We start from the raw sequence: 26,917 nt of genomic DNA, 5'->3' as shown, positions 1-26,917 counted from the left end.
AGATGGAGAAAGGGTGCTGTGACCTCTCCCTCCCTCTCCCCAGGGGACTGCAGAGTAATTAGCTCAGGGAAGCACTGTATACAGCTATGCTGACTGGCCAGGGGGGGGGAGGGGGGCAATCTTCCCCCAGGCCTCCTTTCATTCAGTGATTTAGGGCTGGTCCAGTGTCTGGTGTATTCAGGTTTGTTGTTGTAAGCAGGGCTGTGGAGTCGGAGTCGTGGAGTCTGGGCAATTTAGGGTGCCTGGAGTCGGAGTCGGGAAAAAATGCACTGACTCCGACTCCTAATGAATTTAAACTGTAATTAAAATAGAAAATATGATAAAATGTTCTATTTCTCAGATAATAGTCATCATAAATAATTTATACATAGAGTAATAGTTGTGCTTAGGCCACAAAAAATGAAATAAACCAATCAAAATCAGTTACTTGTGCTGCTTCAATAAAGCAGTCCCCGTATTTTGAAAGTCAGATATACACATCTGATTGTGACTGTATATATGATGTGTACACAGGAATCTCTTATATATACGAAATAACATCTATACTGTAAGTATAAAGCCTTTGGTTTGGTGACTACGAATTAAATGGTACCGGAGAAGGATGAAAAGAAAAGTTTTATACATACCTGGGGCTTCTTCCAGCACCCTTCAGGCTAATCAGTCCCTCGCTGTCCACCTCCACCACCTGGATCTTCTGCTATGAGTCCTGGTAATTCAGCCAGTCAGCGCAGTCCGGCCGCATGCCACTTCCACAGCCAGGAGCGTTCTGCACCTGCGCAACAGTGCTGTGCAGGTGTAGTACGCTTCCGGCGACGGAGTGTGTGCATGCGCACTACGCCAGACTGGCTCAAGTACCTGGACTCCTAGCAGAAGATCCAGTTGGCGGAGGACAGCGAGGGACTGATTAGCCTGAAGGGGGCTGGAGGAAGCCCCAGGTATGTATAAAACTTTAATTTCATCTGTCTCAGGTTTACTTTGTTACACAGTAGTACTATACTCTACATATGCACTCTCCACAGAGCTGCAGGGAATCCACTGAGAATGTTGTGCACATTGAACACAGAGGTGTTGTCTATAACCCATAAACCTTGTTCAGATTGTGCATGAAGAATGTGTAATAGAGGAAGAATTTCCTTATTCCCCTGCAGAGTACCTGCACATCACTCTTACATGTACCCACAATTACATTGCCTAGGGCCTGATAGATGTTCTTTGTTCCGGCCTGTACCTTTTACAAGTACTCTTACCAAGGACTAGTTTTAATCTATGACTAAAGGGAATAAATATGGCAGTCTCCATATCCTTCTCACTTCAGTTGTCTTTTAAAAATCCTAAGCATTGGCAGTTAAGAGACAAATTTCATGTTACATACTTTCAATCAACAAGATTGTAATATGCAAATTAGAGGAGTCGGAGTCGAAGAGTCGGAGTCGGTGGAATCCTAAACTGAGGAGTCGGAGTCGGAGTCGGTGGATTTTTGTACCGACTCCACAGCCTTGGTTGTAAGGCAATGTGAAACTTGAGGCTAGCTGATAAAAGTGCAATCAGAGGTCAGGCAAGCTGGTAAATATACACAGCATGATGCAGAGCTTGCCTGGAGGGTCTGTGGGTAAACAACATCTGTCTGGTCTCTCCCCATTGTTATTATGACTGCATGTGTGGATAAGGTGTTATACAAGTTGAAAAGTTTTTGATAGTCCCTAGACTCAAAGAGGGCTACTTTCTGACTTGTGTGTGAGACTGGCAGGGACAGGAGTCCTATTACAGGCAAGTAGCCTCTGTGTGATGTGCAATGCAGATAAGCTCTCTGCTCCATCGCAGGCTATTCTCAATTTCTCTCCACTCCTCCTCTCTCTGGGCTAGTGCACGCCAAAATCACAATAGCAATCGTTAGAAATTTGTGAGTGTGATTTTGTGAGGCGATTTTCAGAGCGATTTTTTTAATGAATTGCTCCAAACAATGCTACATGCAGTTTTGAAAAAATCACAACGCTGCTATGAGAACACCGTCATGAGGTAACATTAGCCAAGTACTTTTCAAATCACTGTCGATTTGAAAAACACTCAGACACACTGTTGGTGGGCACCAGCTCTCCCTCATTCACCTTTGTTTCCCTCTTCCTCTAGTGCTGACTGGCTGTGTCTTCTTGTCATACAGGAAAGCTAAGTAAAAGTGCAATCCTGGTGAGGGTTGCTTTCTGACTTGTGTGAGAGACTGGCAGAGACAGGAGTCACATTACAGGCAAGTAGCCTGTCTGATGTGGGACTGCAATGCAGATAAGCCCTCCCCCCCCCTCATGCCTGTACTTTACCTGTCACACTGTCCCTAGAGTGTTCTTTCTGTATTTCCCCCCATCTACTGGAGGCACCTACCTGGCTAATCTATACTGGGGGCAATTATCCCGGGGCACCTATGCCTGGCTACCTATACTGGGGGGACCTATAGCCCACTACCTATACTGAGTGCAAGTAGACCTAGCTAACCTATACTGCAGGCACCTATACCTGGCTCTGGCGTGGGGGGGGCGCAATTTTTACACTCTCGCCCTGGATGCATTTTAGCCTAGAAACTGCCCTGCATCCCCATCCTGTGGATGGTAGTCACGGTCCTTCATCCCATCATCAACATCATACCCCCCCTCCTCAAAACCCAGAACATCCTCCTCAAACTCCTTGCGCTAACAGCTCTGAGTTTAATCGTGGCGCCTGGAGCGAAAAGCTCGCTGAATGAGGGTAGGCTGCCCGCTGGGGTCGACACTGACATGGCAGACTTTCTGAGGGTGGCCGTAATGTTGCTCCCTGTCCTCTTGACCTCGCTGCCCCTCCCCCGGCTGCCGGTGCCAGCAGACATAGTACAACTTATACGTGATGATGTCACCAGATGATGTGGGGTACTTTTACTTTAATAAAATCGGGGTTGGACTTTAAATCAAATCAGCACAGAGTGACAGACCGCAGAGTAGAGGACAGACGGTGCACACTATCTGTCTAACTGTCACACTGACAATGCTCAGCACAGCAGCACTGCAGTAATCTGTAGTAAGCTAACACAGTACTACTCTCTCTAACAACTAACTGCAGTACTAACTAACTATATAATACAATACAATAACACAGTAATCCTATTCCCTAACCTATACTGTCCTGCTGGCCTGCACAGCACACACAGACACAAACAGGACCTAACTGAGTGAATGAAATCAAACAATTACACTAGCTAGCTAAAAAAAACAATAGAACAATAGTGTAGTGAAGGTGTTTAGCACTCAAAGCTTTAGGTTTATCACTGTATACATGCAGCACTTGCTAAGCCAACAGCACTGGAGCAAGTCTGTCAGTGACCAGCCAGCCAGCCACACAAGCAAGGATGATCTGTCTCATCATGCCAGCCCTCCTTATTACACAGGGGGGCTGGCCAGAGTTTCCCTCTGTGATTGGTTGCTAGGGCTTCTGCTGGGATCTTCTGATTGGCTGGGAGCCCTCTGATTGGTTCAATGACATCATCTCCCTTGTTACAGTACCTGGATCCGGATATCCACCGGATATCCGCGGGTATCCATGGGTATCCGGATTATGCGGCCAGATACCCACATAGAGCTATCCGGATCCGGCCCCAGGTATCCGGAATCCGGATCCGACCGGATAGCGGAAAAATGGTCAGATACCCGGGTACCCGGATCCGGATGAGCATCCCTGCACATCACCGACAGCCAGGCTGGGCAGTCCAGCATCATGTGTGGGGGAAATTGCTGCATTTTATATATGAGGGTAATTTTTGCATTTCATACATGGGGCGATTGCTGAATTTTAAATGTAGAGTGGCCTTTAACCATTTCAGCTGCCCGGACGTGATCCTTATGTCCAAGCGGCTGCTCTGCTGCGGTGCCAAGCTTCGGCGCGGTCACGCGCGTGCCCCCGTGCTGTCCCCCGGTAGCCCTGGGATCAGTGAACGGGAACATGGTTCCCGATCACCGATCCACATCCCCAGCTGAAAAACCGAAGCTCTCTTACTAGAGGCTTCAGTCTTTCTGCAAAAAAAAAAGTTTTCCTGTCGTCCTTGTGCTTCCAGTGATTGAGAAACACATGGCGAAACAAATAAACTCAAGGTGGCCATCTTGTGGCCAAATAGTAAAACTACATCTACATACATTTTACATTAAAATGTACGCATATAATAACATTAAAAATTAACTGTTTATTTCTCACACCAAAATATTACCCAAATAAAAGTTTTGATGGAAAAAAAAATTACAATAAAAAAGAACAAATAGTTACCTAAGGGTCTGAACTTTTTAAATATGCATGTGAAGGGTGTATACTATGAAAATTTTTTAAATTATAAGCTTGTAAATAGTGATGGATGCAAACCGGAAAAAATGCACCTTTATTTCCAAATAAAATATTGGCGCCATACATTGTGATAGGGACAAAATTTAAATCGTGTCATAACCGAGACAAACGGGCAAATAAAATACATATGTTTTAATAATGGTAGCGTGGATTATTTTAAAGCTATAATGGATGAAAACTGAGAAATAATGAATTTGTTTTCATTTTTTTCTTACTAATCCTGTTAAAATGCATTTATAAAAAAATAATTCTTAGCAAAATGTACCACCCAAAGAAAGCCTAATTAGTGGTGGAAAAAAAACAAGATATGGATCAATAAATTGTGTTAAGTAGTGATAAAGTTATTAGCGAATGAATGGGAGGTGAAAATTGCTCTGATGCATAAGGTGAAAAATCCCCACGGGCTGAAATGGTTAATGTACGAGTTTTTTTGTTTTTGTTTTTGTTTTTTTATAACTAAAACCACAGTATTCTGTACAAATTGCCATGTTGGCACATTGTGATCAGTAAGTGGATTTGGGGTCACAGTTTGGGCATTCGGCAACTGAAATGTTCGCCACCACTGGCCTATAGCATGGTCCATAAAGACAGGGATGACTGGCCTGCATGGAGCCCTGATCTTAACCCCCCAGAGAGCAGCTTTGGGATGAATTGGTGACTCTGAACCTTGCCTTCTTATCCAACATCAATGTCTGTGCATTAAATGATTGTTGTTATAATTAAAATATAAAAACCTTTGGATAAAGAATGGGGTGGTATTAAAGTTCACTTGTGTGTAAAGGCAGTCAACAGCTTAACACATCGTGGTGATAATAAGGTATTTTTCTTTTGCGGTCAATTCTCTATAATTAGAGACTGCTGCATGTGAAACTTGCAGTAATTTTTTTTTCTAGGTACCATCGAAGTCCTCAACCTATTAGAAGTTCCAAGAGTCATTGCAGCTGATTGCAGGCTAGGATAACTGTTTCACCAATTGTGGCCACTAGATGCCAATATTGCACTTTTTTCCCCCTAAGTTAGCTGCAATACCACCTGTGGCCACCAGGGAGTGAATTGAGTATCTTCCTAATTAGAGAATAATCCGGGATACTAAGTCCTTCATGGCCAGAGGTGGCACTATGGAGCATGTATTCTGGTCCATGTTTCCCCGCTTTGGGAGGCTGTATCTCTGAGTCCCTTTAACTCAGAGACCCCAAATTTCAGGTGTGTGTAGCAGAGGATCATGGGCATAATCGGGGGCACGCTAGCCCCCCAAGAACCAGAGATACCGCACCCCAAAAAAGGACGTTTGGGTTTGCCGCCTTTTCTGTTAGGAAACTCACAGGCTGTTGACATTTAAAATGTATGTAGAAGGCATATTGACCTTCTTGCACTCCAACTTTGGGGTCACTGGCATCCCCAGAGCCAGAGATATGCCCTCCACATTTTATTGAATTCCGTGCCTGCTTGCCTCCTCTTCGGAAGGCCATGTCTCAGGGGCCCTTTGCTCGAGTGACCCAAAATTTCAGGTGTGGGGATTAGAGTTTGGGGGCTATATGTAGGTACAGGTGGGGTCACACTAGCCCCCCCCCCCCTGGAATTGGAGATAATGCACCCCAAAAATTGAAAAAAAATTGTTCAAGTTTGTGCATTCACTGCTTTTGAACCCCAGGGCTCAGAGCTTAGCTTTTGATGCCAGTGCCTAGCTGTTCTACATGCACTCCAAATTTGGGGTTTCTGACTCACCTGGCCAGAGCCAGAGATATTGGGTTCCAAACAAGGTCCAAAACCATGTACTTTTTCAAAACAACCCAAAACAATTTTTGGGCTCTAGCTCAGGCGCACTTGGGGCTAGGGGCACCAAACATGGCACGTGTCTTCACCAGGTAAGGGACCACCTGCATGCCAAGCTTAGGGCCCCTGGCCTGCAGAGTTCGGCATTGGGCCTCAATGTCCATTTTTGGGTGGGCAGGGCACTTTCAGTAACTTCCGTTCTGTTGGCGCCAGCGGGCCCTGCATTTCTGTGTGGGGCCCTTGGGGTCCCCAGAGAGTACACCGCAAATTTGGTATTTCTGGGCCTTGTGGTTTGACAGATATGGCCATTTTTTCTTGTGAAATGCTGAATGTGCCTTTGTCAGAATTCAGCCATAGCTTTTCTCACCTGGCGAGGCTTCCAAAAGTCTGAGGCATGCAAGTTTTTTCTAGAATGTTCCCCACCTCTGGAGCAATGAGCGTGGCGATTTGTAGGGTGCTGCGATGTGAAAAATGCCTTCAGATAACCCTTAGCTGGTTGCATTAGTCTCAATGGCAACGACACAGGGTGTGTCCCTCCAAGGAAATGGTGAGGCCAGTCTTCTGAGAACGGACACATTAAGCCTTATGTGGCATTCTGAAACCTTCTCAGATGCTGTATGAAAGTTTTCTGGCATCGGGGACTGGTCCTCTTTCTTCCTTTGTCAGAATTCAGCCAGAATTCTTGCGTGGTGAAGTCTCCGAAAGTGCAAGCCATGCATGCTGTAACTGCAAAGCCGGATGCAGGGGCCACCTTATGTTGCTGCTCTGTCTCCCCCTTGCTTCACCTGTAGATAATCAGCCACCCCTGTAGCCGTAGCAGCCACTGAATAACAGCTGCCACTATGCCAGCAGCAGTAATAGCCACTGAATAGTTGCTGCCACTATGCCATCCACAGTAACAGCCACTGAATAGTTGCTGCCACTATGCCAGCAGCAGTAACAGCCACTGATTAGCAGCTGCCACTATGCCAGCAGCAGTAACAGCCTCTGATTAGCAGCTGCCACTATGCCAGCAGCAGTAATAGCCACTGAATAGTAGCTGCCACTATGCCATCCGCAGTAACAGCCACTGAATAGTTGCTGCCACAATGCCAGCAGCAGTAACAGCCACTGATTAGCAGCTGCCACTATGCTAACTGCACACAGTATATGGGTTATTTGCAGTGGAAATGTTTTATTTGACAAAATGTCACAGGCATAGTGTCCCTAACAGCAATCAGCAATAACTGTGTTTAATATCGCTAGCTCGCCCCCTAGCACTCTCAAGAGCGGCAATATGGCCCTTGGATTAAAAACTCTGGCCACCTCTGCTCTAGATAGTCCAAAGGTTTCCCCAATCCTCCTGCAAAGCCTCTGGTTGCAGAGCTGCTGCTGTGTACAACTGCATCCTTACTAGGGGTGCGCAAATGTGCTCTGTGCCTGCCTAATAGCTAAAGCCACTTGTGCATGTCGTTTGTCACTAGTCTACTTGAGGTGACTTTCCCTATAAGGTTCCCCGTTGGGTCACCTTAATAGACTAGCATCCAGCTTTTCCCTCTGTGCATGAGGAGCTTTGTTGTACTGGGTATGCTTGGAGAAGACTCGCACATGTTTAGTACAGATTGACACAGGAGTGCGATCAGAAGGGCGGTTCACGCTTGGAACGCAAATATCGATTTTGCATTGCGATTTTACCGCAGTTTCATTTGGATTCAGAGAGAATCACAATTAGTGTTGCGCGAACAGTGTTCGACACTGTTCGGGTTCTGCAGAACATCACCCTGTTCGGGTGATGTTCGAGTTCGGCCGAACACCTGGTGGTGTTCGGCCAAACTGTTCGGGTTCGCCCGAACGGCTCAATGCCTGGCCGAACAGGGCCCCTGTTCGGCCGAATACGCCCCCCCTATGGGGTCGCAGGCATAAGGGGGGAGCATGCCCCGATCGCGAAGGGGGGGGGTCGGAAATTCCCCCCACCCCCTCCGCTAGCGCTCCCCCCTCTGCCCGCTTCCCCATACAAAAGTTTAAGGAAAGTAAAATAGTGGTGGTAGTGGCTGGCAGTGGCACTGTGAAGTGAGTGAGGAGGAGGAGTCCGGAGAGTGACGCGTTGAGGGAGGCCGGGCAGCGGGCGGTTCAGCGGTAGTACCCTTGTGGTACTTCCGCCCTTTCTCTGACCTCACGTCCTCGCCCGTGCCTCTTACTGTCTGTCGGCTGCTGACTCTATATTTAAAGCTGGAGGGGAGCGCAGATCGGGGGACCCAGGCGAAGGAGGGGGGGTCCGACCCCCCTCCCCACCGCTAGGCCCAATACTCCCGTCCTGCCAGCTACCCCTCCAGCTCGGCGGCCGGCCCCTCCGCACCCACGGACGGGCGAATGCTGCCCCTAGAACTTTGCCGCCTGAGGCAAAAGTTTCACCCCGCCTCATGAGCGGGCCGGCCTTGAGTGCACACCAAGAGCGCTTCTGAGCGCTTTACAAAATGCCAGCGCTTTGAAAAGTGCTTGGCTAATGTATTTGAGTTGTTCATTCGTTGATCTCAACCCCATAACCCCCCACCCCCCCGCAATGATCGGCTGCTTCTATGAGAAGCGTTATCATTGTGGAAAAAAAACTGTTTCCCAGCCTCCCTGAACTTCCTGCAAGCGTACTTCCTATGCTTGCAGGATGCATTTACAAAAAACTACTGTGGCTATCTTGTGGCCAAAAAGTAAACCTACATCCAAAAACATTTTTCATATACAAATACATTATTTTACAATATAGATTAACTCATTAACTCCCACACACCCCAATAGTTAACAATTAACATAAATAGTTACTTTAGGGGCTGAAATCTTTAAATATTTATATCAAGAGGGTATAACACTGTTACTTTATAAATTATGGGCTTGTAATTAGGGATGGACGCAAAACTTAAAAAAATGCGCCTTTATTTGCAAATAAAATATTGGCGCCACACATTGTGATAGAGACATAATTTAAATGGTGTAATAACCGGGACAAATGGGCAAATACGTTACTTGGATTTTAATGACAGTAGCATGCATTAATGAAAAACTATGATGGCCGAAAACTGTAAAATAATGATTTTTTTCCCAAATGTTTTCCTATTTTCCCATTAAAACACATTTAGAATAAAATAATTCTTGGCATTATGTCCCACCTAAAGAAGCTTAATTGGTGGCAAAAAAACAAGATATAGTTCATTTCATTGTGATAAGTAATGATAAGGTTATAGGCGAATGAATGTAAGGAGCGCTGAAAGGTGAAAATTGCTCAGATGCTGAAGGGGTAAAAGCCCTCAGTTGTGAAGCGGTTAAGTATAAGAAAGTGGAAAATCATTCTGAAAAGCGCTAGATCAGCGCGATTTTCCAAGCGTTTTTGTTACAGAAGCTGTCCAGTTACAGCTCTACTGTAACAAAGAAAAAAATCAAAAACGCTACACCAAACTGCTCCAAAAACCGCTAGGCATGATTAGAAAATCACTAGGCACATGCCTAGAATCACCTAGAAAAATCACTTCAAAAAGCACTGAGCGTTTGTGATTACGCTAGCGCTTTTTGGTGTGCACTGGCCCTTATATACAACCTTTATGGTCCCTGGTAGATTGCACAGATTGGATAAGACAAACTCCCCACCTTGCTTTAGGAGCTGTTCCTCTTCTGGTATCCTACTCCATATATGGTGGTCATGCACATTTTGGTTTGAAGTATGTTCTTTAATTTGTTAAGTACTCATGACTAAATCGGTCAGATTCCAAATTTCTACTGTGAGGACGTAGGCCTAATACCTGAGCTAGTGCATTTTATTGCAGTAGCATCAAAACACCAAATTGCCTGTCAATGGCTTAAGGGTGTGTACACACATACAATTTTGATTGGCCAATATTAACTCCTCCATGTAGTATGAGAGCTTACCTACACTATCTGTCTAGCATACTCTAAATCTGGTGACCTTCATGTAATGAATGATACGGAAGTCGAGACAATTATCGATTCTGTATTGTTCTGCAAGCAGAGCAGAATGTCAGTTCTGTTTTAACCTCCCTGGCGGTTAATTTTTTTTGCCAAATTGGCAAAAAAAACTTTTTTTTAAAATTTTTTTTTTTGTTTCATGTAAAGCTACCAGAGTGGTAGCTACATGAAACACCACTAGAGGGCGCATGTGTCCCTCTAGTGCGATCGTCGCCGGCATCTATAGCAAACAGGGGAACGCGTATACAACGCGTTCCCCTGTTTGGCTTCTCCTGTCGCCATGGCGACGATCGGGATGACGTCATGGACGTCAGCCGACGTCCTGACGTCAGACACCTCCGATCCAGCCCATAGCGCTGCCCGGAACTCATTGGTCCGGGCAGCGCAGGGCTCTGGCGGGGGGGGGCCCTCTTTCGCCGCTGCGTGCGGCCGATCGCCGCAGAGCGGCGGCGATCAAGCTGTGCGCGCGGCTAGCAAAGTGCTGGCTGCGCGCACAGCAATTTACAGATTAAAAATCGCCCCACCAGGGGCTGAGATCTCCCCCTGCGCGGCATAGCCCGAGCTCAGCTTGGGCTTACCGCCAGGGAGGTTAGATGTACAGCAGATGTCTTTTTTTTTTTCTTCACTCTGACTTAAAGTGGATCCGAGATTAACTTTTACTCATGAGTCATTGCATAATTGTGTTCCTTTCCTATTGTTTATAGGGCATTCCTCAAGCCAAATACTTTTTTGTTTTTGTTTTAATACTCTAATTCCCTATAAACTAAAAAAGAGTTAAATATCAGGTATGTAAGTGGCTGACTCAGACAGGAAGTGACTACAGTGTGACCCTCACTGATAAGAAATTCACCTTTGTATCTCTTTCTTGCTCTCAGAATCAATTTTCTGCTAGGAAAGTGTTTTATAGTTAGAATTTCAGTGAGGGTCGCACTGTAGTCACTTTCTGTTTAAGTCAACACTGAGTCAGCCACTTACATACCTGATATTTAACTCTTTCAGGCAGAGAAAGAAAAAAAGGAACACAGTATAGTTATTTGTGTGCCAGGCACTGTACATACACATGTCTATTTCATCATGTCACATGTCACTTCAGGTATCCTATAAAACAAAACATATAAACACCTATAAATATACATGTGCAGTGAGGTCTACAGCTATCGCCCTATAAGTCAACTTTGGTGAACAGCTGATTTGTAAGTATCTCCTCATATCTGGCCCCATAGGGGTTACTAATAGGTGTATACACCTTCACAGAAGGTAACTGGGGTGTAGAAATGAAAGTGGGTGCATAGAGCATAAATGAAAATAGGGTGCCACTTAAGAAATGTTTCACCCCTATAGCGGGGTGTCATCAGGAGAATATAGTGCACATACAATATTTACATAATACAAAACCCCCCAACCAATTATCAAAGTTTACCCCAGCAATAGCCCAAGTCAGAGCTAATCGAGTGGCCATTTAACCACTTCCCAACTGAGGGGTTTTACCCCCTGACCACCAGAGCAATTTTCACCTTTCAGCGTTCCTTCCATTCATTCGTCTATAACTTTATCATTACTTATCGCAATGAAATGAACTATATCTTGTTTTTTTCGCCACCAATTAGGCTTTCTTTAGGTGGGACATTATGCCAAGAATTATTTTATTCTAAATGTGTTTTAATGGGAAAATAGGAAAAAACGTGGGAAAAAATGATTGTTTTTCAGTTTTTGGCCTTTATAGTTTTTAAATAATGCATGCTACTGTGATTAAAACCCATGAAATGTATTTGCCCTTTTGTCTCGGTTATAAAACCATTTAAATTATGTCCCTATCACAATGTTTGGCGCCAATATTTTAATTGGAAATGAAGGTGCATATTTTTCAGTTTTGCGTCCATCCCTAATTACAAGTCCATAGTTTATAAAGTAACAGTGTTATACCCTCTTGACATAAATATTTAAAAAGTTCAGTCCCTAAGGTAACTATTTATGTATTTTTTTTTTAATTGTAATTTTTTTTTTTTAAATTACAAGACAAAAAATTTGGGCAGTGTGGGAGGTAAAGGGTTAATTTTGTGTGTTAAACTAATTTATTTCTATGTGAAAAATGCTTTGGATGTAGTTTTACTATTTGGCCACAAGATGGCCACAGTAACATTTTGTTTATGCGACCTGCAAGCGTCCGGAAGGACGCTTGCAGGAAGTAGAAAGAGGCTGAGAACTTTTTTTTTCCCCACAATGGTCGCGCTGCTCAGCCGAGCGGCAGCGGATCATTGCGGGGCTGAGATCAACAAACGGGAATGGATTTTCCCATTCATTTATCTCCGGGCGAGCGGGCGGCGGCGTGTTTACTAGCGGCGGGCGGCGTGTTTACGAGCGGGAGCGCGGATAGCGGCGGGAGCGCGGAAAGTACGTATTTCTCCGTCCCTGGGGGTTAAAGGATGGAAAAAGGGACGGAGAAATACGTACGCGCGGGGGTAAAGTGGTTAAAGGACTTATGAGGCGAAATTACTAAAAAAAGTTAATCACTTGCCTCACCTTTTAAGGCACGGAGGACGCCGTCCGTGCCCTCCGTGCCGATCCACCGGGTCCCCCGCTCATTAGCCCTTAGGGCCGGCTACCGACCCCACGTCCCGGGTTGGGCTCTCTTGTCTCTCGTAAAATGGCCGCTTCCTCTGGCCGCGGCTGCGCAGTCCGCCTGGCCATGAGTGTGGCTGCGCAGCTCTAGGGCCAACCCCCCGATCCACGCTACGTAGCCTTAAAAGGTGAGGCAGGTGATTAACTTTTTTTAGTAATTTCGCCTCGTAAGTCCTTTAACCTCCTTGGCGGTCTAAAAAATCCGGCAAGGAGGCAGCGCCGCACATTTTTTTAATTTTTTTTTTTTAAATCATGTAGCGAGCCAAGGGCTCGCTACATGATAGCCGCTAAGCGGCGGCATCCCCCCACCCACTCCGATCGCCTTCGGCGATCAGAGTATGCAGGGAATCCCGTTGAGAACGGGATTTCCTGCAGGGCTTCCCCGGTCGCCATGGCGACGGGGCGGGATGACGTCACCGACGTCATGGACGTCGGGACGTCATAGGGAATCCCGATCCGCCCCTCAACGCTGCCTGGCACTGATTGGCCAGGCAGCGCAGGGCTCTGGGGCGGGGGGGAGCGACTCGGCGCGGCGGATTGCGGCGGATCGGCGGCGAGCGGCGGCGATCGGAAGTTACAAGCAGCTAGCAAAGTGCTAGCTGCTTGTAACAAAAAAAAAATTATGCAAATCGGCCCAGCGGGGCCTGAGATATCCTCCTGCGCAGGTTACCCCGAGCTGAGCTCGGGATAACTGGCAAGGAGGTTAAATAGGACATGTCTCCCCTGCCAAGTGCCAATCAGGTCACACCTCCTCATATAGTATATCCATGTTATCTGTATCAGTGAAAGGTCTCCTGATATCCTTTTATTAGGCCCAGTGCACACCGAGCGGTTTTTGGAGCGATCCGCCGGCCGCATCCGCCTCTAAAAACGCTTGTCTAATGTATTGCAGTGGGATGGTGCACACCGGCGGTTTGCGGTTTTTGCCAAGCCGCAAACGTGCCTCCTGCTGCGCGTTTGCGGTTTTCGGAAGCGTTTCGTCCTCAATGTAAAGTATAGGAAAAACGCAAACCGCTCTGAAAAACGCTAGTTCAGAGCGGTTTGCCAGGCATTTTTGTTACAGTAGCTGTTCAGTAACAGCTTTTACTGTAACAATATGTGTAATCTGCTACACAAAAACGCACGCAAAACCGCTAGGTATGTTTAGAAAACCTCTCTAAACATACCTAGAATCGCTCTGAAATCAGCTCCCAAAACCGCTAGCGTATTGTGGATCTGCTAGCGGTTTTGGTGTGCACTGGGCCTTAGAGAGCCGTACCTCTGCCCCTGCATACAATAGGCACATCACCTTCATCACTTCTGTGTATTTCAAACACCATGCAGGGTAGCGGCGTCACATCTTCTGATGTCAATTCCTTGTTTCGCGTATGGCAACCATTTGGACGCTACATCCCCGCATGAGATCACCGCCTACTCAGCGAATGTCACTTCCTGATTACACGTGCAGCAACCACCTCCATGCAGTATAAGAGCTCACCTACACAATCTGCTCATAGTATTCAATGTCTGTTGACAATCCTACTACATTGAGGTGGTAAAATTGGTCAGTGATTGGCCAACCATCATTAAAGTGTGTACTAGGTACTGTATAAGTCTGACCTGAGCTTTTGGGGGTTTCTCTCTGAGGTCAATGCAATATTAAAAAATGGCTCACAGGCAATTGTCAGAGTTTCCTGCAGACACAAGGCAAAACATTCTCTACATTGTTAGCCTCTGTGCATGCTAAGGCCTAGATTATCCTGTCACATCCACCAAATGCTTGCGTTTCCACCTGAGCAGAAACCGCCGCGAATCCACAGAGTTTCCCTGCAGGCGAATAGTGCGGGGAAACTCTGCCATAGGGTGCAATGGTAATTCCGGCCAAATCGCTACCGCTAGCGATTCGGCTGGCTTTTCCATCCAAATTGGCGCGGGATGTTGCGGATCCCATAGCCGTGCATTGCATGCCTGATGGGATTCATCTGCTTTCCCCGCAGACCCGGAAGAGCCGTCTCGTGTCTCGCAGACGCGCGCCGCTCAAGTGGAATCGTGCCCTCAGAGGACCCAAATTGATTCTATATGACCTGTTGGTGGAATGTGTCAAACAAAAGTGGTTTGTACTGATGTTGAGTGTCATATAAGGGGTAACATTTCATTAAACACAGCTTTTAGATTGGCCTGCCATGAGCATAGCAGCCCACTCCAAATATCAGATATACCACAAGTATTTCCAACACACATTACAGGCACCCCACTTGAGCCTGGGACACAGGAGCTGTGATGCCTTGTCTATGGGCTACAAGGTCTTCACTCAGAGGGGTTGATATCAGGATTTCTCAGCATTACTGTCAGAGCTCTTACCTCTATCACCTTCTCCTAACCATATGTGCTTGTCCATCATATTTCACAAATCAATAAAGAGTCCTCAGGACTAGAACTAAGGTATCTATCACACTGCTGTATTATCTCCCGATTACTAATGCCCTGGGCCGCTTCACTAAATGGATGTCAGTTCTGAGGTTTTATCTCTGACTTATTCAGCCCATGACTGGTACAGTGATACATGAATTTAAGTCCCTCTAGATGAAAATGGCTTTATTTCTTGGATATTTGCTTCTCTGGATATGCTGTTAGATTTGAAGTGTAGATGTGAAGTATGATGGACGAAGAGGTCTCTGTATGACCAGAGCTGGTGGCTCAGGTAGTTGGAGGTCAGACCTGCTATACTGGAGACCTGAGTTCAATCCCCTTACTGGGCAAGTTAAACTTAGAGGAAATAATGTACATTATTAGGTGTGTTTCCTAGGGAGGAGAGATTAGGAGCAGGGGGGGCAAAAAAAAAAAAAAAAAAGGTTGGGGGAAATTTTTACTAAGTATGAAAGTGGGCTGTCCTGAGCAAGACAGCCTACTCCAAATATTGTCAGATGGATAGACCACATAGACATGGGGTAAGGGGGAAGAGGCCCCAAGCTATCCGGTGTCATTGACTTATGTTACAGGCACCCCTCTCGTACCTGGGACTCAGGAGCTGTGGTGGCTTGTCCATGGGCCACAAGGTCTTCACTCAGAGGGGTTGATCTCAGGCATCTCAGCAGAGCTGTCAGAGTCCAGGATTGAACTCAGGTTTCTCAGCACTGCTGTCAGAGACCCTTACCTCTGAGCTATCTCCTTCTCCTGACTATATGTGCTCGTCCATCATATTTCACAAGTAGAACAGCTAGACAACTTAATAAAGAGACAAGATTAGAACCAATGTCCACCAGGATTGAACTCAGGCTTCTCAACACTGCTGTCAGAGACCCTTACCTCTGAGCTATCTCCTTTTCCTGACTATATGTGCTCGTCCATCATATTTCACAAGTAGAACAGCTAGACAACTTAATAAAGAGACAAGATTAGAACCAATGTCCACCAGGATTGAACTCAGGTTTCTTAGCACTGCTGTCAGAGACCCTTACCTCTGAGCTATCTCCTTCTCCTGACTATATGTGCTCGTCCATCATATTTCACAAGTAGAACAGCTAGACAACTTAATAAAGAGACAAGATTAGAACCAATGTCCACCAGGATTGAACTCAGGTTTCTTAGCACTGCTGTCAGAGACCCTTACCTCTGCACTATCTCCTTCTCCTGACCAAAGCTGCTCGTCCATCCTATTTCACACATAGAACTGCTTGAAACGTTAATAAAGAGATAACAAGATTAGAGCAAGAATATCCACCAGGATTGAACTCATGTCTCTCTGCACTGCTGTCAGAGACCCACACCACTGAGCTATGTCCTTCTCCTCTCCATATGTGCTCATCCATCCTATTTCACAAGTAGAACAGCTTGACAGCTTAATAAAGAGATAACAAGATTAGAGCCAGAATCTCCACCAGGATTAAACTCAGGCTTCTCAGCACTGCTGTCAGAGACCCATACCACTGAGCTATCTCCTTCTCCTGACTGCTCTCAACTTTGTAAAAAAAAAAAAAAAACAACAAGGCTTGAACCACAACTTTCAACACCTTCTAAATGCATTTACTGGCTGATGATCACTTGAGCTAAATGCCAGGAGATACATTTCTCATGGATCATCAAATCTACACACACCTAAGGAGTAAAATACTGCTACCACAATGATTAAAACCCGGGTCTCCATAGGTACAGCCTGAGTACCCATATAGCACAACACTAGTGTTGGGCGAACAGTGTTCGCCACTGTTCGGGTTCTGCAGAACATCACCCTGTTCGGGTGATGTTCGAGTTCGGCCGAACACCTGACGGTGCTCGGCCAAACCGTTCGGCCACATGGCCGAACTAAGAGCGCATGGCCGAACGTTCCCCGAACGTTCGGCTAGCGCTGTGATTGGCCGAACGGGTCACGTGGTTCGGACCCGAACGCGCTCTGATTGGCCGAACGGTCACGTGGTTCGGGTAAATAAATACCCGAACCACGTCATATCTCCGCCATTTGTCTGTGGGTTTAGCTTTGGGTAGGCAGGCAGGGTAGTTCGCGCTCCAGCCACGCTAGCCAGGGTCCCCCCTGTCATTGTGTCACTGCTGGGAACAGTAGTACACCGCTTGCTCAGCCACACTATATAGCATTCTGTTTACTGCCACTCTGTGTACCTCGCTCAGCCACACTATATAGCATTCTGTTTACTGCCACTCTGTGTCTGCTGGGAATAGTAGTACACCGCTTGCTCAGCCACACTATATAGCATTCTGTTTACTGCCACTCTGTGTACCTCGCTCAGCCACACTATATAGCATTCTGTTTACTGCCACTCTGTGTCTGCTGGGAATAGTGGTACACCGCTCGCTCAGCCACACTATATAGCATTCTGTTCACTGTTCTGTGTCTGTTTGGAATAGTGGTACACCGCTCGCTCAGCCACACTATATAGCATTCTGTTTACTGTTCTGTGTCTGCTGGGAATAGTGGTACACCGCTCGCTCAGCCACACTATATAGCATTCTGTTTACTGTTCTGTGTCTGCTGGGAATAGTGGTACACCGCTCGCTCAGCCACACTATATAGCATTCTGTTTACTGTTCTGTGTCTGCTGGGAACAGTAGTACACCGCTCGCTCAGCCAGAGTATATAGCATTGTGTTTACTGCCACTCTGTGTACACCGCTCAGCCAGACTATATACCATTGTTTACTGACACTCTGTGTACACCGCTCAGCCAGACTATATACCATTGTTTACTGCCACTCTGATTCTGCTGGGAACAGTAGTACACCGCTCGCTCAGCCAGAGTATATAGCATTGTGTTTACTGCCACTCTGTGTACACCGCTCAGCCAGACTATATACCATTGTTTACTGACACTCTGTGTACACCGCTCAGCCAGACTATATACCATTGTTTACTGACACTCTGTGTACACCGCTCAGCCAGACTATATACCATTGTTTACTGCCACTCTGATTCTGCTGGGAACAGTAGTACACCGCTCGCTCAGCCAGACTATATAGCATTGTGTTTACTGCCACTCTGTGTACACCGCTCAGCCAGACTATATACCATTGTTTACTGACACTCTGTGTACACCGCTCAGCCAGACTATATACCATTGTTTACTGAAACTCTGTGTACACCGCTCAGCCAGACTATATACCATTGTTTACTGCCACTCTGATTCTGCTGGGAACAGTAGTACACCGCTCGCTCAGCCAGACTATATACCATTGTTTACTGACACTATATAGCAGACTATATAGCATTGTGTGTACACCGCTCAGCCAGACTATATACCATTGTTTACTGACACTCTGTGTACACCGCTCAGCCAGACTATATACCATTGTTTACTGCCACTCTGATTCTGCTGGGAACAGTAGTACACCGCTCGCTCAGCCAGACTATATACCATTGTTTACTGACACTCTGTGTACACCGCTCAGCCAGACTATATACCATTGTTTACTGCCACTCTGATTCTGCTGGGAACAGTAGTACACCGCTCGCTCAGCCAGACTATATACCATTGTTTACTGACACTATATAGCAGACTATATAGCATTGTGTGTACACCGCTCAGCCAGACTATATACCATTGTTTACTGACACTCTGTGTACACCGCTCAGCCAGACTATATACCATTGTTTACTGCCACTCTGATTCTGCTGGGAACAGTAGTACACCGCTCGCTCAGCCAGACTATATACCATTGTTTACTGACACTCTATGTACACCGCTCAGCCAGACTATATACCATTGTTTACTGCCACTCTGATTCTGCTGGGAACAGTAGTACACCGCTCGCTCAGCCAGACTATATACCATTGTTTACTGACACTATATAGCAGACTATATAGCATTGTGTGTACACCGCTCAGCCAGACTATATACCATTGTTTACTGACACTCTGTGTACACCGCTCAGCCAGACTATATACCATTGTTTACTGCCACTCTGATTCTGCTGGGAACAGTAGTACACCGCTCGCTCAGCCAGACTATATACCATTGTTTACTGACACTCTGTGTACACCGCTCAGCCAGACTATATACCATTGTTTACTGCCACTCTGATTCTGCTGGGAACAGTAGTACACCGCTCGCTCAGCCAGACTATATAGCATTGTGTTTACTGCCACTCTGTGTACACCGCTCAGCCACACTATATAGCATTGCGTACTCTGCCAGTCAGTGTGTATATTGCTGGGATCAGTAATACTCCACTCACCGTCAACCACTATATGAGCTCAACATGAGTTCCCCAGAGACCTCCGCTGTGAGCAGCACTCCCAACAACAGCAACAGCCAACGCCCCACGCAAGCTATAACATCCACCCCAGCAGCCAGTGGTCAGCAGCAGCCCTCCCCGGAGGAGAACGTTGTGTCCATCAGTCCGTCGCCAGAGCGATTAATGAGGGCTGCCATTGAGGAGATGATGGGGCCTGATGTGGAGGAGGAGGTCTGGCTCAGGCCAGCATCCCAAGTTAATGTTGAGGACGATGAGGGGTCTGTGTCTGGGGATGTTGGGGTGGCAGAGGTGGTGGGTGGGTCAGACTCAGGAGAAGAGTTGTATGATGAGGATGATGATCGGGACCATCTGTATGTGCCTCAGAGTCCGACCCCGGAAAACATGTTGTATCGTGTGTTTAGGTACTAAAATCTGCGTTCCCTCCCAGTAGTGTTGGGCGAACAGTGTTTGCCACTGTTTGGGTTCTGCAGAACATCACCCTGTTCGGGGTGACTATATAGCAGACTATATAGCATTGTGTTTAATGCCACTCTGTGTACACGGCTCAGCCACACTATATAGCATTGTGTTTACTTCCACTCTGTGTCTGCTGGGAACAGTAGTACACCGCTCACCCGCCACTGTATAGCATTGTGCTCTGTGTCACTGCTGACAATAGTGGTACACCGCTCACCCACCACTGTATAGCATTTCTGTACTGCCACTGTACTGCTGCCAGTCAGCGTGTACTTTAAGGATAAGTGAAATGAGGAAGAAATCCGGTGAAAGAGGGAGGGGCAAGGGAAGAGGTGTTTCCCCTGACGGTTCACGTACAGGCCACAGGGGAGCACCCAAGAAAACCCACTCAATACTGCCCATGTTGTCCAGGACAACAACCCTCACAGATCCAAAAGAACAGGACCAGATAATTACTTGGATGACCTCTCAAGCGTCCAGCAGTGGGTTAAGCAGCACCAGCACATCACGCACGAGGTCCGAGTCCTCAGCCAGTTAAAGTCTGGGCTTTCTTTGAAGACTGCACTGAGGATGTTACCATGGCGATTTGCAAGGTGTGCAAGACCCGCCTGAGCAGGGGGAAAAGTATTAACAACCTCTCCACCACCAGCATGAGCCGCCACATTCTATCCAAACATCCCACTCTGTGGGCAAACGCGGCAGGACAGGGTACCACCAGCAACACTGCCTCCCTTGGGTTCACCAGACTCACCACCAGACCCGCCTCAGCAGCAGCAGTAGCCCAGCCATTGCGTGGTTCACAACATTCACAAACATCAGACGATGCTGACACTGTCACTTTCCGGACTAGTGCTCTTGAGGTCTCCCAGTGTTCATCAAACACAACAACCAACAGCCCTTCGGTGTGCAGCGCTACGGTTGAGTTGTCTGTCTCTGAGATGTTTGAGCACAAGAGGAAATTGCCAGCAAATGACCCCCGGGCCGTGGCAGTAACAGCCAGCCAGCATAGTTAAGCTTCTGGCCTGCGAAATGCTGCCATATCGAGTGGTGGAGACAAACAGCTTCAAGGGCATGATGTCAGTGGCCATCCCACGTTACGTGGTTCCCAGCCGCTACCACTTTGCGCGCTCTGCAGTGCCTGAGTTGCATGAGCACGTGGTCAGCTAAATAACCCGAAGCTTGAAGAATGCCGTTGCCTGCAAGGTTCACCTCACCACTGACACCTGGACGAGTGCGTTCGGCCAGGGTCGATACATCTCCCTTACCGCGCACTGGGTGAACCTTGTGGAGCCTGGCAGCGATTCCTCACCTGCTACGGCGCGGGTGTTGCCCACGCCGCAAACAGCTGGATAACAACAGCAGCACCTACCTCTCTGACTCCTTCTCCTCCAACGCATCTCAAAGCTGTACCTCATCCGGAAATGCTAACCCAGCACCAGCAGCAGTAGGATCGTGGAAGCAGTGCAGCACAGCTGTTGGCATGCGTCAGCAAGCGTTGCTGAAGCTGATCTGCCTTGGGGATAAGCAGCACACAGGGGAGGAAATTTGGAGGGGAATAAAGGAACAGACGGATTTGTGGCTGGCACCGCTGGACCTGAAACCGGGCATGAAGCTAGACACCTGGCACGAACTGGCAATGTACGCAATAGAGGTGCTGGCTTGCCCGGCAGCCAGCGTTATGTCGGAACGCTGTTTCAGTGCTGCCGGAGGCATCATCACAGATCGGCGTATCCGCCTCTCCACAGAAAATGCAGACCGTCTGACTCAAATTAAAATGAATCAATCCTGGATTGGAAACGACTACGCAACACTCCTGGACCCCAACCAAGTAACATGACCGATGAACATCTGGGATGGTTTAGCGTTTCCGGTCCCTGTTTATTGAACCTCTCATCTGTATTACATTTATGACTGCATGGCGGCAAAAAGCATTGCTGCTATATCCGCACGCTTTTTGTCCTCATGCAAGGCCTGGGTTGTTGTGTCTCACAAAGCGTGGCCTTCTCCTCCTGCGCCTCCTCCTGTTCCATCACGTGTGCTGCTGCTGCTGCTGCTGGGTTACCGTTGCCGGTCCCTGTTTATGGAACCTCTTATCTTTATTACATTTATGACTACATGGCGGTACAAAGCATGCTATCCGCACGCTTTTTGTCCTCATGCAAGGCCTGGGTTGTTGTGTCTCACAAAGCGTGGCCTTCTCCTCCTGCGCCTCCTCCTGTTCCATCACGTGTGCTGCTGCTGCTGCTGCTGCTGCTGGGTTACCGTTGCCGGTCCCTGTTTATGGAACCTCTTATCTTTATTACATTTATGACTACATGGCGGTACAAAGCATGCTATCCGCACGCTTTTTGTCCTCATGCAAGGCCTGGGTTGTTGTGTCTCACAAAGCGTGGCCTTCTCCTCCTGCGCCTCCTCCTGTTCCATCACGTGTGCTGCTGCTGCTGCTGCTGGGTTACCGTTGCCGGTCCCTGTTTATGGAACCTCTTATCTTTATTACATTTATGACTACATGGCGGTACAAAGCATGCTATCCGCACGCTTTTTGTCCTCATGCAAGGCCTGGGTTGTTGTGTCTCACAAAGCGTGGCCTTCTCCTCCTGCGCCTCCTCCTGTTCCATCACGTGTGCTGCTGCTGCTGCTGCTGCTGGGTTAGCGTTGCCGCGTGGTCCCTGTTTATTGAACCTCTTATCTTTATTACATTTATGACTACATGGCGGTACAAAGCATGCTATCCGCACGCTTTTTGTCCTCATGCAAGGCCTGGGTTGTTGTGTCTCACAAAGCGTGGCCTTCTCCTCCTGCGCCTCCTCCTGTTCCATCACGTGTGCTGCTGCTGCTGGGTTAGCGTTGCCGCGTGGTCCCTGTTTATTGAACCACTTATCTTTATTACATTTATGACTGCATGGTGGTACAAAGCATGCTATCCGCACGCTTCTTGTCCTCATGCAAGGCCTGGGTTGTTGTGTCTCAAAGCGTGGCCTTCTCCTCCTGCGCCTCCTCCTGTTCCATCACGTGTGCTGCTGCTGCTGGGTTAGCGTTGCCGCGTGGTCCCTGTTTATTGAACCACTTATCTTTATTACATTTATGACTGCATGGTGGTACAAAGCATGCTATCCGCACGCTTTTTGTCCTCATGCAAGGCCTGGGTTGTTGTGTCTCACAAAGCGTGGCCTTCTCCTCCTGCGCCTCCTCCTGTTCCATCACGTGTGCTGCTGCTGCTGGGTTAGCGTTGCCGCGTGGTCCCTGTTTATTGAACCTCTTATCTTTATTACATTTATGACTGCATGGTGGTACAAAGCATGCTATCCGCACGCTTCTTGTCCTCATGCAAGGCCTGGGTTGTTGTGTCTCAAAGCGTGGCCTTCTCCTCCTGCGCCACCCTCCTCCTGTTCCATCACGTGTGCTGCTGCTGGGTTAGCATTACCGGTCCCTTTTCCTGGAACCTCTTATATGTATTACATTTATGACTGCATGCCGACAAAAAGCATGTTACCTGTGCAAAGAAAACAGACATTTCCCGCATTTAAAAGACAGTTTTCCCTTTGAAACTTTAAAATCGATTTTCTCAAAAACTATAAGCTCTTTTTGCTAAATTTTTTTTCCTCTTGTACCCACTCCCAAGGTGCACATACCCTGTAAATTTGGGGTATGTAGCATGTAAGGAGGCTTTACAAACCACAAAAGTTCGGGTCCCCATTGACTTCCATTATGTTCGGAGTTCGGGTCGAACACCCGAACATCGCGGCCATGTTCGGCCTGTTCGGCCCGAACCCGAACATCTAGATGTTCGCCCAACACTACACAACACTAACCCAAACCAAGAGCAGGTTCAAGTACAAGAGGAGCTGGTGTCTCAGACAGTTGCTGCTCTAGCCTGCAATAGAAGAATTATTGGTTCTAAACCCTGTGGTTCCAAATTTCCTATTGATCGAATGGATCAAAGTAATTTGTTATAAAGAATAGTCAGATACATTTTTTTTATTTATAACTTTTGTAGTGGGCTGTCCTGAGCAAAGCAGCCAAATAAAAACATTGTCAGATGTACAAAACACCAAGCAATGGCCAGTTCCATACTATTCTGTGATGCAGGTGGCTTGTCCATGGCCATAAGGCCTCCACTCAGAGGAGTTACAACTCAGGTCTTTCAGCAGTATACTTGGAGTCCATCCAGGATTTGAAGTTTCCCATCATAGTTCAATCACTGGTAGAAGGAAGACCTAACTCGGTAAAAGCCAAGAAGGCTGGAACTTGGGTTTACTACACTTTGCCAGAGATTTGCCTAGCTGCTAATTACGCCCCCCCCAGCCAAAGCCAGGACTAGATATTAGGAGATGAATTTTTCATGGATCATCAAATCTACACCATACCTAGAGAGAAAACCACTGCTACCACTGTAAGTCAAACCCAGGTTCTACAGCCTGTGTACCCATATACCACCACACTAACCCAAGCGCCTGCTAATAACCCAGGGTGCTGCTTGTGGACATCAACAACTCTGTAAAGTAAAGAGGAAATACATTTGTCTTACCCCATAATTGCAAATTCCTGCAGTAAAACTTGGAGTGTCTATAGATGATCTTTACAAACTCACTAAACCATTTCCCAGTTGTAAGTCTTTTGCCAAATCATTTTTGTATTTGAGTCCAATGCGATAGACAACGCTATGTAGGTGTCCACCACAGTGGAGCGTTGTGGTGCGTCATAACTCCTACTTTGTAAATCAGAATGTCGCACTGCAAAGCAAAAGCATGTCGACCTGCATGGAAATGTATTTCTAAGTTGTAGCAGGGCCGGTTATAGACTTTTTGCAACCTGAAGCAATACATTGTGAGGGCACCCCACCAACACTCATCCCCCAACAGATGTCTGTGCAAAGCCGGACCGGATAGGGAAGACACATCGGGCTGTACATTGTAGGCCCTGCCACTCGCTTACCTCCCTCTGCTTCCTCCAAGACAGCATCTCCTCCCTGCTGGCCTGCAGCATCTGATCCCCAGAATGCACGTCACCTCATACACCCACCCCCAGCAGATTAGCGATGGGTTCACCAGCTACACGTGAAGTGCTGCTTCCTCTCTGACTACAGCAGTGCCTCATGTGACCCAACCTGTAGCCATGGATACAGGAGGCTGGATGGGTGGATGGAGATCCCATCGCTGGAACGCTGAGAGCAGTTTAATGAAGCAGCGCTGCGCACCTAGGGAGGGTAGAAGGACAGTGTGAGGAGGGGGGACATTTGGTGAGGGGCCGCCCTCTAATTGTTGCCGCCCTGAAGCCCGTGTTTCACGTTGCTTCATGGAGAGACCACCCCTGATTTGTAGGCAGCTTGGAACTGTGCCAATCAATTTCAGCAGGAGGTGCATTTGGTTTAATTCAAGCTGCATAAAATTTTTGCATGCAAGCCAGATTTTTTGCCAACATATTTGCCATCTCTGCTGTCTACTATAATGAGTTGAAGTCGGTAATTGTTTATTGTAACTGATGGCAGTGCAAGAAGATGTACCTTGGTTCTTACAGAGAGAGTTGCCTGGCTGTTCCCTTGATCCTGTGTCTCTAATACTGCGAGGTTAGGAACACGCTAGGCAGTGCAGAAAACCATGTGTTCTTTACATTTTGTGTTTCTATAGTTTTTCATGCTTTTATGTATGCAACTGCATTTTTCATGTGTTTTTAGTGCATTTCACTTTTTCAATGGAGTAAAATACAGCATCATATTTAATAAGAAACATCAAAAAGGCATGTAAAACCGCAGTCCTCTGCATCTCCAATGAAATACCTTATGTGCTTTTTCCATGCATTTTGTAGTGCTGTCCATAGACTTTCATTGTGGGCAAAAAAGCATAGGTTTTCCACAATGCTAGTGATTCTGCCCACCATGATCCTAGCCTGAGGCCGTGTTCACACTGGGACAATCTGCTGTATTCCTTGTATAACAGGAAAAAAACAGAATGGAATGGTAGTACTGCACGTTATGGCCACAAAGCGTTGCATACAGTCAATGAAAAGTGTGCTACACTGTACCTGTTAACCTGCATGCAGTTACCACACCGCAACCCTAGTACCGCACTGTTAAAAGTGCATATTTGGTGCATTGCAGTGCAGTAAGCCCCATTACAAAGAGGCTGCTACACCACTGTACACATGGCCTGAGCCATAGACCTTGAACAAGCATGCAGATCAGGTGCTCTGACGGAAGTCTGACTGGATAAGCTACTTGAGTCAGGTGTGTGATTCAGATACCACTGCAGCCATAGAGATCAGCAGCAGGACAGCCAGGCAACTGGTATTGCTTAAAGTGAACCTCCAGACTAAAAATCGACTCAGCAGCACTGAAAAGGCCTGGTGTTCCTTTAACAGTTTCACGGCATGAGAACTTTGTTTCTCTTATCCAAGCCTCATTTTTAGCTGCACAGAAGAAAACTGCCCGGGCTTTTTTTCCCTGATGCTGTGCAAAGCATGATGGGATTTCTGATGTTGTTACTCTCGTTCTGCTGTTTTGGTGCAAATTTTTTTTTTTTTTTTTTACATTTTGAATTTGACATTTGAAGCCTAGCGTGTGCAGCTGGGAGGAAGTATCAGGACACAGGACAGTTGGAACTGTCTCCTGCTCCCTGTCACCTCCTTTCAATCAAAAAGATAGCAGCCCCATGAATCACAAACATTTGCCTGTTCTTTTAAAACAGGGTGGGTAAAAAATTATATTACCTATCTATTCTGACAAATGTAACTTAATGACAGTATGTTTGTTTAGGCTGAAGTTTCCCTTTAAAAAATGGAAAAAATATGGAAGACTCGCTTTAGGTTCCCTTTAACTGCTTCCCGACCGCCATATAGACAAATGGCGGCCGGGAAGCTGACGCCGCAAGGACCGCCGTATAGACAAAATGCGGCGGTCCTTGTATGGGCGTGGGCGGAGCAAACGCGTCATCAGTGACGCGATCCTCCGCCGGGAGTCGGAAGCCCGGCATTTTGCCTCTGCTCGCCGGCCACTTAGCAGCGCCGGCGAGCGGAGGGATCTCGGGGATCCGCCAATCAGAATGTATAAGGCACTTTGTTAAGTAAACAAAGTGCCTTATACGTGCTTCCTC

At 47.1% G+C, this 26,917-nt stretch overlaps 1 long non-coding RNA gene across 1 annotated transcript in view; it reads right to left on the bottom strand.

Moving 5' to 3' along the window:
- LOC137541180 (uncharacterized) overlaps positions 1 to 16,398 on the bottom strand; it is a 102,757-nt gene extending 86,359 nt beyond the window's left edge. The window contains exon 1 of the long non-coding RNA XR_011025097.1: positions 16,280 to 16,398. This is a non-coding gene — a long non-coding RNA (uncharacterized lncRNA). The remainder of the gene's footprint in view (positions 1 to 16,279) is intronic.
- Between the last annotated feature and the right edge of the window lie 10,519 nt (positions 16,399 to 26,917).

The sequence above is a fragment of the Hyperolius riggenbachi genome, chromosome 12 (genome assembly GCF_040937935.1).
Source record: "Hyperolius riggenbachi isolate aHypRig1 chromosome 12, aHypRig1.pri, whole genome shotgun sequence".
In the NCBI taxonomy this organism is placed as follows: Eukaryota; Metazoa; Chordata; class Amphibia; order Anura; family Hyperoliidae; genus Hyperolius; species Hyperolius riggenbachi.
Note: the sequence above shows the minus strand (reverse complement) of the source record. Positions and strands in the feature narration are given on the sequence as shown.